This window comes from Gymnogyps californianus, chromosome 1 (assembly GCF_018139145.2).
Source record: "Gymnogyps californianus isolate 813 chromosome 1, ASM1813914v2, whole genome shotgun sequence".
Lineage (NCBI taxonomy): Eukaryota > Metazoa > Chordata > Aves > Accipitriformes > Cathartidae > Gymnogyps > Gymnogyps californianus.
The window spans coordinates 129,321,912-129,334,751 of NC_059471.1; positions in this window are offsets into that span (position 1 = coordinate 129,321,912).

The following is a 12,840-nucleotide window of genomic DNA, read 5'->3' on the forward strand; positions in this document are numbered from 1 at the left end:
AGGTTGAAGTAGTGCATCTGCCACCGCTATGGCCAGGTATTCCTATTTGAGGCCTCATCTTTCCTTTGTTTCTACAAGAAGATGAGGCTCTGCCTCTGTCCTGTGCCCCCCACCCTCCTATAACTCTGACTAGAGTTATAAAGGAGAGGAGGGCATGACTACCTGCCTGTTAATGTCCGTTACCCTCTAAGATAAGGTCCACAGGGGGCTGCGAGGTTCCTGGCACACACAGAAGAAATGCAATAGATTCTAGCCCTCTAACTTAGGGGCAAGTCAGACAAAAGATGTTCTCTTTTTCCCTCTGTAGTCCTCTTGGCCTGTGTAGATTAAATCTACCTTAATTTTTTTCCTCTAACTTTACTTAGGAAATGCTTCTGGAGTGTTTTGGTCTGGGTTTTTGTTTTCCTTTTTTAAACAATATTCTTTAAATCTGCTGAACCCAAAGAAAAGTCCTACCTCTATCTGCTTTGAAATGGAAGTGAGATTTCAGCTGAATCCTGAACTGGGTTTTTGACGTTTTTCTAGTGTTTGCTACCCACCACCATTTCTCTTTATTTGGGCAGAAATCATGTATTTTGGATAATTAATTCCATAAAGGGCTCAGTAGCTTTTATGCAAGTTGCTATGCAAAATAAATGTGTCATGCTGTTTCTTCAGCTGTGCAGTACTACGCATTTTCCCTTTCAAAATAGCAACCACCCCAAAAGGGAAGGAAGGTGTTCTTTTGTAGTCGTGTCCCTCTGGCCTCTCTCTTCCTCTAAACAAGATTTTCTGCAGCATAAGAGCTGAAATGTGGCTCCTTGTGCATATCTGCCATTGCACGTTTACTTAAACTTTGGATGTCTGCTGCTAGATTGAGGTCAGCAGCACAGAGCAAGATCATGCACAGTTCAGATTGGCTACAGAAGCAGTTTCATCAGATAGGACCTATGAAGTGGCATCCAGTCTCAGTGAAAAACTTTCCTCTCCACCCGACGCTGGAGGCTCCAGCTGATGCCGCATAAGAATGAGCAGTAATTCAGAATGACGTTTATACTTGTGCTGGCTCAGCTCATGCTTATGTTTCTTACTTGACAAGACACTGCCTCTGATTCTCAAAGCATTGTACAGACAGATTCTGTCTTTGGTGAGGAATCTCTATGGCCTGTAACTTGAAAAGGATCTTTTCATTCTACTCAGGAAACAGTAAAAAAATGGAGAAACCAGTCAGGTTTTATGGACATGTGTAGATATGTGATTTTGTCACTGAATTTTGTCACAGACAAATTATCTGGATATGTCACTGTGTGTTGGGGAAGGTGGAGTCTGGATTTTGGGGAAAGAAAGAGGAAGACTGGTTTCCAAGGTGAGGGAGAAAATCTACAGCAAATTCAACCTCAGTATCTTAACAAAAATATTGTATGTATATGTCTCCAAACAAGGCAGAATCTGGCCCACAAAAATGATCAGTAGAAAAATATAAGGATAAGTAGATGCATTTATTTTAAAATAAGTGAATCTAATGATCCTGGAGGAAAAAAAGAAAGCAAACCTTTGAGCAAAGAGGTGACTTAAAAGTGTAACCTACATGTCAAGTCATGTGAAAACTCCCACCACTTTACAATAGATGATCCTAGAAGAGACAGAGTAGACCTTTATTTAGCTAATTTGACTGGATAGCAGGTTGGTCATGCACTGTGATCAGCAAATCAAAATGTAAGACAGAGTCATTCAAAACACTAAGGGATTTGTTATAAGAAGGATAATGTCCCAGTTCTGGAAAGTACCTCTTTCTAGTTCATCCAAGATCACTTGTGTTCCACAGCTGTAACTGAAAATCCGTTTCTCCCTGGTCTTCTGTCCAACTCATGCTTTTCAGAGTGAAAAACACAAGCCTGAGGAATGCAGTAGCTGGATTAGTAGAATTACAGGTGAGTATTTCCTCTAAAAAAGGAGATCTCTGTATCATTTTGAATACCTTGCATGAATGAGTTGGTGTGTATTTTCTATGCTGGACTCTACCATCCACCCATCTTGGCCTTGGTCAGATGGTATTGCATTTGTGGGAAGACACCTAGAACCTTCTGAAAATGTGATGAGGACAAAAATTGTCTGGATCCTCCTGTTTCAACCAGAAAAAGAATGCTCCTGCTTGCAGTTCCTAGCATTTTCTTGAGTGTTTCTTAAAAGTTATGGATAGAAACAGTCCCCTCAAGGAACTACATGAAGTGAGAATGTCAGTCACATTTCTATTGGAAAAACAAGCCAAAGGAGTGTTAAGGGAAGCCAGAAGCTGCTTCTTGTAAGATCTGAAAAAGTCTCAGTTTTTGCTGCGTTGAGCAGAAAATTATTTTATTAACTTATTTATTGAAGTAAGTGCAGGGCATCTGCTAGCCTTCCTCTGCTACTTCCAGTGAACTTGAGGTTGTAGCATCAGCATTCACATGATAAGGGTTTGGTTTTTTCAAATAGGAGAAGAGAGAAAAGTTAGGAGCAAATCAAAGATATTTATGATCTCATGCAAGTCCGCTGCAGAAATGGATGAAGAATCTGAGATCATATCCCTTTTCTGTGTGCCACATCATGAAACAGGCTGAGTTTGGGCCTGGCTTCATATGAGTGTCCTACCACTTCATCTGTCTATCTGCGTGTGCATCTAAGAGCATGCCATAAAGCAGTGCCAGTCCATGTACTTGACCACTTACAGATCCTGACTAAAAGATCCCCTGGCCGCTATGCCAGCAGGAGCAGGAAAAGATCAAAACAGAAGGGAACTGAACAGTGAAAGTGTCTTGCATTACATGCAGACAGGGCACACTCTGGACCAGAGACCATCTTTGTCTGATGTGGACATACTGGAGTGAGTCCAGCACAGGTCCACTAAAATGATTCAGGGATTGGAGCATCTGACATACCAGGAGAGGCTAGGGGAGCTGGGATTCTTTTAGCCTTGAGAAGAGAGGTTTCAGACTGGAATCAGTGTGTGTAAATGTGTATCAACGTGTATAAATACCTGATGGAAGGGAGTAAAAAAATGGAGCCAGCCTCTTCTCAGTGGTATCCAGTGAAAGGAAAAGAGGGAACAGGTACAAACTGAAATGCATGACATTCCATTTAAATGTAAGAAAAAAACATTTTTACCATGCAGGTGTTAAAACACTGGAACAGGTTGCCTAGGGAGGCTGTGGACTCTCTGTATTTGGAGATGCTCAAAACCCAACTTGGCACAGCCCTGAGCAACCTGCTGTAGTTGACCCTGTTCTAAGTGGGGAGACTGGACCTCCAGAAGTCCGTTCCAACTTAAATGATTCTCCTGTGAATCTATGAGATCCATTCTGGGTACTTTAGAGTTGTTTTGGTTTTTTTAATCTTACCTATTCAGTAGTTTACAGGAGCATAGCACTTCACAAATTTCTGAACTATGACCCTACCACATAAGTAGCTTGACTCATGCGAAACATTTCCTCATGTCTCAGTGGTTTAAACAGATCGACGAGAGATAAGCATGTAACAGCGTCTCAGCATCTGCCCCTGAGCCCATCTTCAGTGTATTCCTCCTTTGCCAATATTCTGTGTAACAGCTTGACCTAGTTGGGTGCAAGTGGGCCTCACTACTGGGCCTAACAGGTATCCACACCAGCTAGGTCTGGACAGGGCGTCGGTGCTGGTTCTCTCTGAGGTTTGTATACATCCCCAGCTTGGGTCTCTTAGCCATCTCCTTTCTGTGGGGTACTGCAACAAGTCCTGCTGCTCTAGACCATGAAACTAGTATTTAGAAATCCTCTACATCTTCTTGAGAGCTGCTGGGGCAGCATAGTAGGAGAAGAAATGCAGACTTAGCTGAGGAGTTTCTTGGTCACTTTCAGAGACGTCCAGTTAAAGACCTTTGAAAAAGCCCCCTTGTTGAAGTTTTCCCCCAAGTTTCCGTAGCCTTTCAGGCAGGGGAGCATCACCCCTTGTCCTCTTTCACCACACGGCACAGGTAAAACCGTGCTCCTTGCACCGAGTCTCTCCCCTGCGCGAGATGCATGGCCTGCATAAACTCTAGCCTGTTGCCTTTTGTCACGTTTCCCCCACCTCTGAGCGGGGAGGAAGCAAGCCCCGTTGCAATAGTCGAGCCGTGGGGAGCCATTAGCAGGCAGCGGGGCTGAGGGGCAGGCTTTCACCAGGGTGTCAGACGCTTTCCAGAGCAGGGCCATTGCCTGGAATGCAGCAGAGTACTCGGGCCTTGGGCAAGTTTAGACACATGTTGATGCATAATGCAAGATGGAGCCTATCACTTGATATCGGCCTCTTCCAGTCAGTCATGGGTTTGGGTAAGCATGTACGCCATGCAAAACAGGAGTTAATGTAACTACCAAATCAGAGTGATACGGAAATGTTTCTTCTAATTCCTGGTTGACTGTTCCGTTGTAAAGTCATTCCGTGTCATACAGATGTTGAGTAGGGGCCAAGCACCACAAATAAAACTGTGGCATTATTTTGGAAAAAAGGAGTGAGGGGAAATGGGAGGGGAAAAATAAAAGATGCCATCTACAGAAAGCCACAATAACGCAACACAGAAACTGTCTGATAGGAGTAACTTCAGTATCGTTCTGCATTGGTTCCCTTTGTAGACTGGGTCATTCTTGAGCAGTTCAAAGCGCAGGATTGGAATCTAGGAGGTCTAGATTTTCTTCATGCATTCCCAGCTGCTGGTTCATTGTATGGCCTGAAAATTTAACTATTTTTAAAGGGTAAGACAAGCCAGAGGTGAAATGAAAAAGGAGCAACATTTGAATACAGAAAAGGTGACTTGCACGGCACGCATAACTCTGCCTGTTTCCTTCCCAGCTGCCCAGAGCAAGCGGTGTAAGGAATTCGGTACCCAAGGCAGGCTTCGGGCAGCCTGTTAGAGGCCTCAGGCAAACCAGGCCCTTCTCCCTGGGGGGCAGGAGGTCCTTCCTCATTGCAGACCTTTTGTGACCAGGGGCAAATCGCGCTGCAGCTGCAGGCTATGGGTGGAGGAAGAGACCAAGCAGTCCCGAAGGCTAGGCATTACAGTGCCTAGCAATACATTTAGCCTTGGAGAAAACCCAAGAACATGGTTGTCCTGGATGGGAGAGCTCAAAGGGACCGGTCTTTCTGCTAGAGGAGAGTGTGACAGGTGAGGGGTAAGGCTGGGTGGAGGAGAGCTGTAGAGCCGGAGGGGCTCAGCCTTGGAGAGGCTGTGGGGCTCAGGAGGTGGGCACCCGGGAGCAGGGAGGGAGGCGATGGGCAGGTCTCGGAAAGAGGGGCAGCGGCAGGAGACGTGAGGGAGCGTGTGTACGAGCCGAGATGCAGAGGAGGCAGAGGTTCAAAGGGTGAAACCGGGCCTCGCAGGGGTGAGTAGCGGCTCCAGCCGCCGGTCCCCACCAGGTACGGCTGCAGCAAGGGCCGGCTGGGAGATGCCAGGGGCCGGGTCTGGCGGGCGGGCAGCGTCGGGCTGCCGGCGGTGGCAGGCTAGAGGGAAGGGGGCTGGGGTCCCGCTGTAAGCGAGGGCGGCCGCTTCTCCGGGAGGGAAGCCTCGCCCGGCAGGGCGGTGGCGGGGGCGGTGCGGCTGCCGGCGGGGGAGGGACGGGGGCGCGGGGCGGGGCGGTGCCGGGCACAGGAAGCGGAAAGCGGCGGCAGCAGCGACGGCCGCCGCCGCCGGGGGAAGGCGGCGGGTTGGTGCCGGGAGCGGCATGGGGCGGCCACGGGAGGGAGGTGAGTCCAGTCCATCCGATCTGTCCGTCGGTCTGTTTACGTGCTTACCTGCTTGTCTGTCTTGTGTGTGCGGGGTCGGGTGCGGTGCGGAGGGTGGCGGCGCTGCCTTCCACCACGCCCTCCCGCCGTCGGGACCCCGCCGCCGCTCTGCCCCGGCGAGCCCGGGCAGGGGCGGCGGGAGCAGCGGTGGGGGCAGCCGCGTCGGCTTCCGCGCCTGGCGGCAGGGGTCTGTCCCTGGCCGGAGGGAGAGGGGGGCTGAGAGCTTGGCTGGGCTCCGGTGATGCCGGCTGCGGGGGGAGCCCGCTGTGTCCCTGCTCCCCCTGCCCGGCGCTTTCCGGGGCGGCTGGGCGCCGGTTCCCGTGGCTGGGCGGAGGGTTAAGGCGGGCGGGGGTGGTCGCCGGGCCTCCCTCCTGCCGGCCGGGGCTCTGCCGGGCAGCCTCGGCGCTGCCCTCGCCCGTGGTGAGGCTGCTGGGGCAGCGGGTCCTGGCTCCCATGCCACGGGCGGGAGAGAGCGCAGCTTCCCGGCGTAAAACCCTTAAATGCCGACGAGGGCCGTAGATGTAGCCCCTCACGGTGGGCAGCACTTTCTCTGCCAAGCCTTGCCTTTGAAGGAACCCGTGCGCTGTTAACGCGCTGGCACGAGTGAATTCGTCGCTGGTGTGAAGGCTCTGCTGATGTCTCGCATGCCCAGGCTGTATAAAACAAGCTGCTTTATGTCTGGGCTCATCCCGCTGGGCAGCAAGGGAGTACAGAAGTGACGGGGGGGAGGGAAGACACAATCGTGCGTCTCTGCTTAGGAGCTGCTTTGGTCGCTGAAGTGATGCCTGAAGTCACAGGCTTGCAGGACTGAACGGTTGTTTCTGTTCAGCAAGTTACGGCCTGGGGAAGCTCACATGGCCGGAGGTGAATCTGCTCCAACGACAGCTGCCGACAGGATAGTCTCCTTCTGCGCCTTGGCAGTGCTGGCCTGGGATGAATACCTGAACGCTTCTGAGTGTGCCCAATAGAGGGCAAAGCTATTGCATTAGCTGTTCAGTTTCAGTAATGGCACCCTTCGGAGAGCCGCTGTGAAACAACGTTGTTTTCTTATTTAGAAGACTGTCAAGGTTGTAAACTAACTGTCTTATGCCAAGGGCTGAACTCTTTGACTTGCAGGCTCCATGAAAGCGTAAATGACTTGATGGCAGGGTTTTTTTGTCTGGGAAGGCAGACTTAGTGATTCTATGACTGTTTAAGCAGTAGGGGGTTTTGGCCCTGGGTTTGTCAATAATGAACTGCCCACAAGATCTTTGTAGCTAGAAAGAGTTAAGAAATTAACTCACACTGGCTGGAAGAGCAAATTAGGATGTTGTGGAGTATATTCTGTGATATCATTGCCTGTGAGCCCATCACTGGGGCATCCTGACTTTGAGGAGAAGAGTTGTGGAGAAGAGAGCTTCAGTAGTGCTTTGCCATCTTTGAAGAGCTTCATTTTGATCATACTTGGCTCTTTTCCTCTGCTGGGGTTTGGCTATATAGCTGGCCACAACTGTGGGACCAGTGTTGGCTCTATGATCACTTCACTTGTTAATTTTGAAAAATAAATGTGAATAGAGTCTTACAGAAAGCCTCCCTTAAGAATGCTCCCTACGAGCTGAAATTTTGGAAGCATCCCAGCCTGTGTCGGAACCACGCAGGCAAGTATCTAATTGCCCACGGTCATTGGCTAGCAGCTCCCTGTGGCTGCTGCTGGCCTTTTGGTTTTGGTTAGTAGTGGCAGTGTTCTTGGTGGCCCTTATCTTATGGATATGTGCACCTAGGGAGGGCTAACTGTCACTGGGAGACCGGCATACTGTACTAGGAAAATGCTACCAAGATGACTGCAGTTTGTCCTAGCAAAACTGCATGTCGTATTGTTGTGGTAGCCTGCCTTCCTTCCATCCCCACCTCTGACAACCAAAGCGAAGAATGGTATCAGAAATGTGGCTTTGCTGCTATAGGGCATGTTGTGCTGTGTAGGGACCTGAGAGGCAGACCCGCGTGGAGAACTGTGATGTCCAGTTCTGCTGGTGGGAAACAGTATTGTGCTCCTCCGTATCTGGTACTGTCACTGGGGAATTTGGTGGAAGGAGAAAATGAACCCTTGTGAAAACTATCTTATGACTTCTTTTAATTTCTCATTAGCCTTTACTTCAGAATTATCTGATTTGGGGCAAGTTAAAAAACAGTGGTTATTTTCTCAGGGGTCAACACCCTTGCCCTTTCTCCTTGCAAGGTCAGAATGGCATTGGCTTTGTACAGGGTTCAGCAGGAGGAGGGAGGTAAAGGGAGACTCCATACTGTGGAGTCCCATTGTGTTGTGTACCGGGGATTTGATCACGGTCTGTAGACTTCTTTTTCATTTTGAATTCAAACAGAAAATGCAGGAAGACATGCAGTATCCTAAAGGAGAGAGTGCGCTCTCAGTAGAGAAACCTTTTGCAGTTTGTAGCCTTTAATGCTATCTCGGTATCTAAGTGCTGTGGCTAAAAGTAAACTTTGAAAATAAGGTACAGGTACTACCTGCTTGGATAGGCAGAGTCTGAAGAGTCTTGCAAGAGTCTTTCCCGTTTGTTTCAGTAAGGCTTTAGGGCTTTAAATGTCGGTACAGAAAACTATGTTCCTGTGCACAGTCCCAGCTGCTCTAGTATCATGAGGGTGAGGCCGCAATACCTGCTGCCATGTTGCATGGCTCTGGGGTTAAGAGCACTTGAAGGTCTAGCAACACAGGAGAGACGTATGAGCGAGGACGCACAAGCTTTCACCAGTCTGACAGGATGGCAGCTGAGGTATAATTTGCATGATAGACTTGAATGCCGGTTGTGCTTCAAAAACTTGGACAGTGCAGATCTGGTTCTTGGAGTGGGCAAAGGAGGTGGTGCTTCACTGATGGGTCCCATGCAGAGAACTTCCCACCTTCCAGCTGTGTAACGGGGAGGCAGGAGGCTGGGGCTTACTGCTGAGAAATACCGCTTGCTTCGGTGGTGGTTTTGGCCGGGCATTTCTGTTGTGAATTGAAACAGCCTCGCTGTGCTTTCAGATCTGTGTTGTTGCATGTTCTGATTAAACATGCAGGTGGATTGCTTCAATAAACCAGGTAACTTTTTTCTTTTTGAAATATCCATGTCATGGACTAATGGTTTTCAGCCTAGGAGCTGGAAATTCCCAGGGGTCTATGAAATCTTTCTAAGAAGCCTCTGAGAAGCAAAAGAAAAGAGAACCTATTGCTGGAGGGCTTGAATTTGCTGACTAATAAACTTTTTAGGATGAGGGGCTTGCAAATCAAGAGCCACCACCGTAGAGTAAAAGCCCTGGTTTTTATATATATTGAAGGCCAAAATCAACCTTATTTAATGACATGCAAAAATAAATAGAAAGCTTTTGGAAAAACCTTGTTTCCCAAAGCTCGTTGGCCGTTAAAACTGAAAGCCTTGGCTCTGCGAGTAGATTAGCATGGGTGAACTTCTGTGCTTACAGATCAAATTGCTGGATTGGGGCCTGCTCAAGAAATTCAAAAGCAAAAGGTTCCTGTGGCATTGCTCATAGGTCTTACTATATATGCAGTTGAACATAGCAAGTTACGTAACTTCTCGTTTTTCTGAAGTGAATAATAGGAATACGCTGCAGCCATACCATGCAGCCGAGTTAATGCCAGAGTTGGAAGGCTCTCTCACTGCTTAGCCATCTTTTAATTATTTTTACTCTTGAACCCTAATGCTATCCCATAGCTTAGCTCTTGGGGGTCTGCGTGTTTAATTTGTAAAGCTCTTCGTTTCACTAAACGAAGAAAGATTTCTCAGCACGATAGCTCGTGGGCATCCGTTACCCTATAGGCAGCTGGTGCTATTTAACAAGTGAGGCTGACAGTGTACGGAGCCGAATGTGTGCACATCCTCACGGACACTAGTGGCTGCTTGTGCTCCAGATGGCACTTCTAAATATATGTAACTTCATGAGCCGACTGGTAAATCAACTCTAATTGATTGCAAGTTTTAAATAGAGTAAGATTGAAACTGCACAGACAAGGATTTCAAAGCTGAGCTGCTTTGGAGTTATTTGCCTCAACTTCACAGGGGAAAATCCATTGGGAAAGCATGAGATGTAAAAGAGCGCTCTTGTTTGCGTTTGCCCTCTTTGATTTAAAGATGTAACTTGCTCTTTTAAATTTCCCTTGGGCTGGGAGCCAAACTGTGCTCCCTTGAAGACGATCACAAAGCAAACTTCACTGGAAATGGGATTGGGCTCCCAGTGTGGAAAATAGCGATTCAAAAGAACTCTTTTTGGAGATTTATGAGCATATGAAAAGAGGAAGTTACAATGAGTTGTGCAGCTCTGTAGAAACTGTAATTACAGTGATCTCTGTGGTATTCAGGGGTAACTACATTTCTCCACTGTCATGCAGGATGCGGCCATCCTTCTTGCCAGAATAGAGTCCCAAAATTTCCTTTGGGGCATCCTTAGCATCGTTTTCCATCTAGTACTTGGCATCCTTCTGTCATCGGTGAGTAAGGGAAAGGCAAAAAGAGTGCCAGCCCTACTGGGAGCAAAGTGCTGGCTGTGCAGTTATACAATTGTTGTGTGTGGAGCAGAGGAGGCATTCCCACCTCCCCTCTAGCTGTTCGCTTGCGCTGCTATTCACTCTGGTGTTGGTTTTGCTGTTTGGGGCTGTGCTGTGAACTAGGTCACAGAAAGGATCCAAGACAAAAGCGTGGCGAGGGGGAGAAAAGGGATTTTTTGTTTTGTTTTCCAGCGGTGCTGTTTGCTTGCTGAGAATTGTGTTGACACAACTGAGAGTGGTGAACCGTGGTGTGGAGGTGGAAGCGACTTACACTGGCTTTCTTGTCAACGCCGAAATACAGTGCAACTGTACCCTTGGGCCAAAGGAGCTTTCTTTCACACAGGGCCAGAAGCTCTGCAAACAGTCCACGCCTTCAGTGGAGTCCTGCGAGATGTAATGATCTTTTGCGAAGCCATTTCGATTGGCTAAATTGGGCTCTCAGTTCACACTTGTTTGTGGAGGGATGGGGCTGCTTCTTTACGCTGCACAGTTGTCCTTGCCCAGAGGGGTAGGGTAAGAATCGTTATTAATAGTGATTTAGTAGTGGGGGCGTTTAAAGACTGCTTAGTTTGGATATGGTTGTGCTATGAAGGATACACGTACAGCTTGTCTTCTCTAGCTTTGCTCAGGCTGTAGCGATGGGCACTATTGGGGTGGTGGCTAATCCATGGTTGACTTCTGTCTATGCCATTGAAAGAGCTCCAATCCGGAGATGTAGTTTAGCATGTTAGTTGTCTTTTGGTCCCCTTCCTACCTCTTTCCCAGTAGTTCCTGAAGCTTTTCTGGGGTAAGGCTGGTCCCCTTCCTGCTGTAAAATAGACCAGGAGGTAGGTAACCTGCTTAGCTTGGCTATGAGGAGTGTGTGTTTGGACTGTGCTCCTCCCTCCTTTGTTTCTTCATCTCATCCTGTTCAGACTGGGAGTGGTGTCTAGCTAACAGCCCAGGCTATCCTTTGTTGGCCAAATCTAGGAAGCCTTGTTGATGATCAGCCTTGGTTGGGCACCAGACAAAGCCAGTGGTCCTCTGCTTTTTCCAGCTGAAGTTGGGCAGATACATTTTATTCCCGCCAGCTGTGTAACTGCCTTGGCAGGAAGATCTATTTAGCCACTGGTATGTCCTGCAGCTGGGGCAAGGAGGTGGTGCAGAGTCCTCAAGTTCATCATGCTGCTTTTGACAACGATCCAGGAGACTTAACATTTTTTGGGGGCCGCCTTGTTGACTTTTCACAGAGCTATGTCAAAACCGTTGCTCTTGTTTACACAGAAAATGAAAGCTGGCATGATCCAGCCTGCCCCGACGTTCCTGTGTTGGTCTTCCCATGAGTCTTTCTCTGCCTGGTGCCCAGCACTGCCTCGCTTCACCCACCGTCAAACGGGCACTGCTTGTTCATGGTTCCTGTCTAGGCAGTCTGTGCATTTCCACAGCAGCCTCTGCCTGCTGAAATGTTCTCTGACGTCTCCAGAGAAGTGTGACCCTGTGCTGCTGAGGGTGCAAGGGGTCAGAAGAGGAGCTCTGTTCCCAGTACCTGTCTCAGCTCTGATTCTTTTATCTGGGAGTTGGGGGAAAATTTTTTTATGTGGTTAGAGGAAAAGGCTGGGAGTTGATAGTTTCCTAGAAGCCTAGGAAAAATGCATAACCCTTACTGATGCATGCCGGCAGCTCTCCTTGCTTTTCCTATTCCTGTAATGCGGTGGTATGTATTTGTGAAGATAGTGGTTGTTCTCAAAGGGGCCCCAGTAACATCACAAACAGTCAGTGGTTTAAGCCTATACTTGTTATCACCTTTTGTACAACTGAGGGTGTTTCTGATTCGTAATGCCTAATGATTGCAAGGTGCTGTGTAGCCATCCCCTCTGTTGGTATCATAGTGCTTTTTGAAGGTAGGGGGATGGTGGCCTCACCCCCATTTATCGGAGAAGGACAGACACAGAGGAAGGGTTTTTCCATGGTTGCCTAGCAGGACAGTAGCAGAACAGAGGTAAAAATCAGCTTTAATGAGTCCCAGCCTATTGTTGGAGCCGTAAGCTACAGGCTGTGTGCAAGTCTAGGGAGTTAACGAGTGTTAACATCATGTGTCCCAGGCTGGGGGATTTTTATTCCTCTTACAGTAATGATGCCATTTTTCAAACTGTGCTGTGCCTTGGCTTTATGTTTCGCTGTGTTTAAATCCATCCTCATTCTTCCCCTCCCAAAACCGGGCCTTATGCTTCCATCCTTATTTGTCCTTCTTAGATTCTCTGCTGCCTTTAAGGAGCTTTCTCAAGGCACGATATGCACTTAGAGCTTGGGAATTCCTGTACACAAAAGGTTCCCCCTGCCTTCTCCTTTCCAAGAGCCCTGGCAAGCCCAAGTGTTGTGCAAATACCTGTAGCTCTCGATGCAGCGGGAACGCTTCTTTACTTCGTTGCAGATTGCACTGCCAGCCAAGGAACCCCGCGGGGAAGAGGCTTCATTCTTTGGCACAGCTTGCGTGTAGTAGAGCTCTCTGCTCGGTTACGAGCTTTTCTGGAGGTGTTAGTGGAGGAATCTTATGGCTGGAAAGAATAGCTGGCCAAGTATAA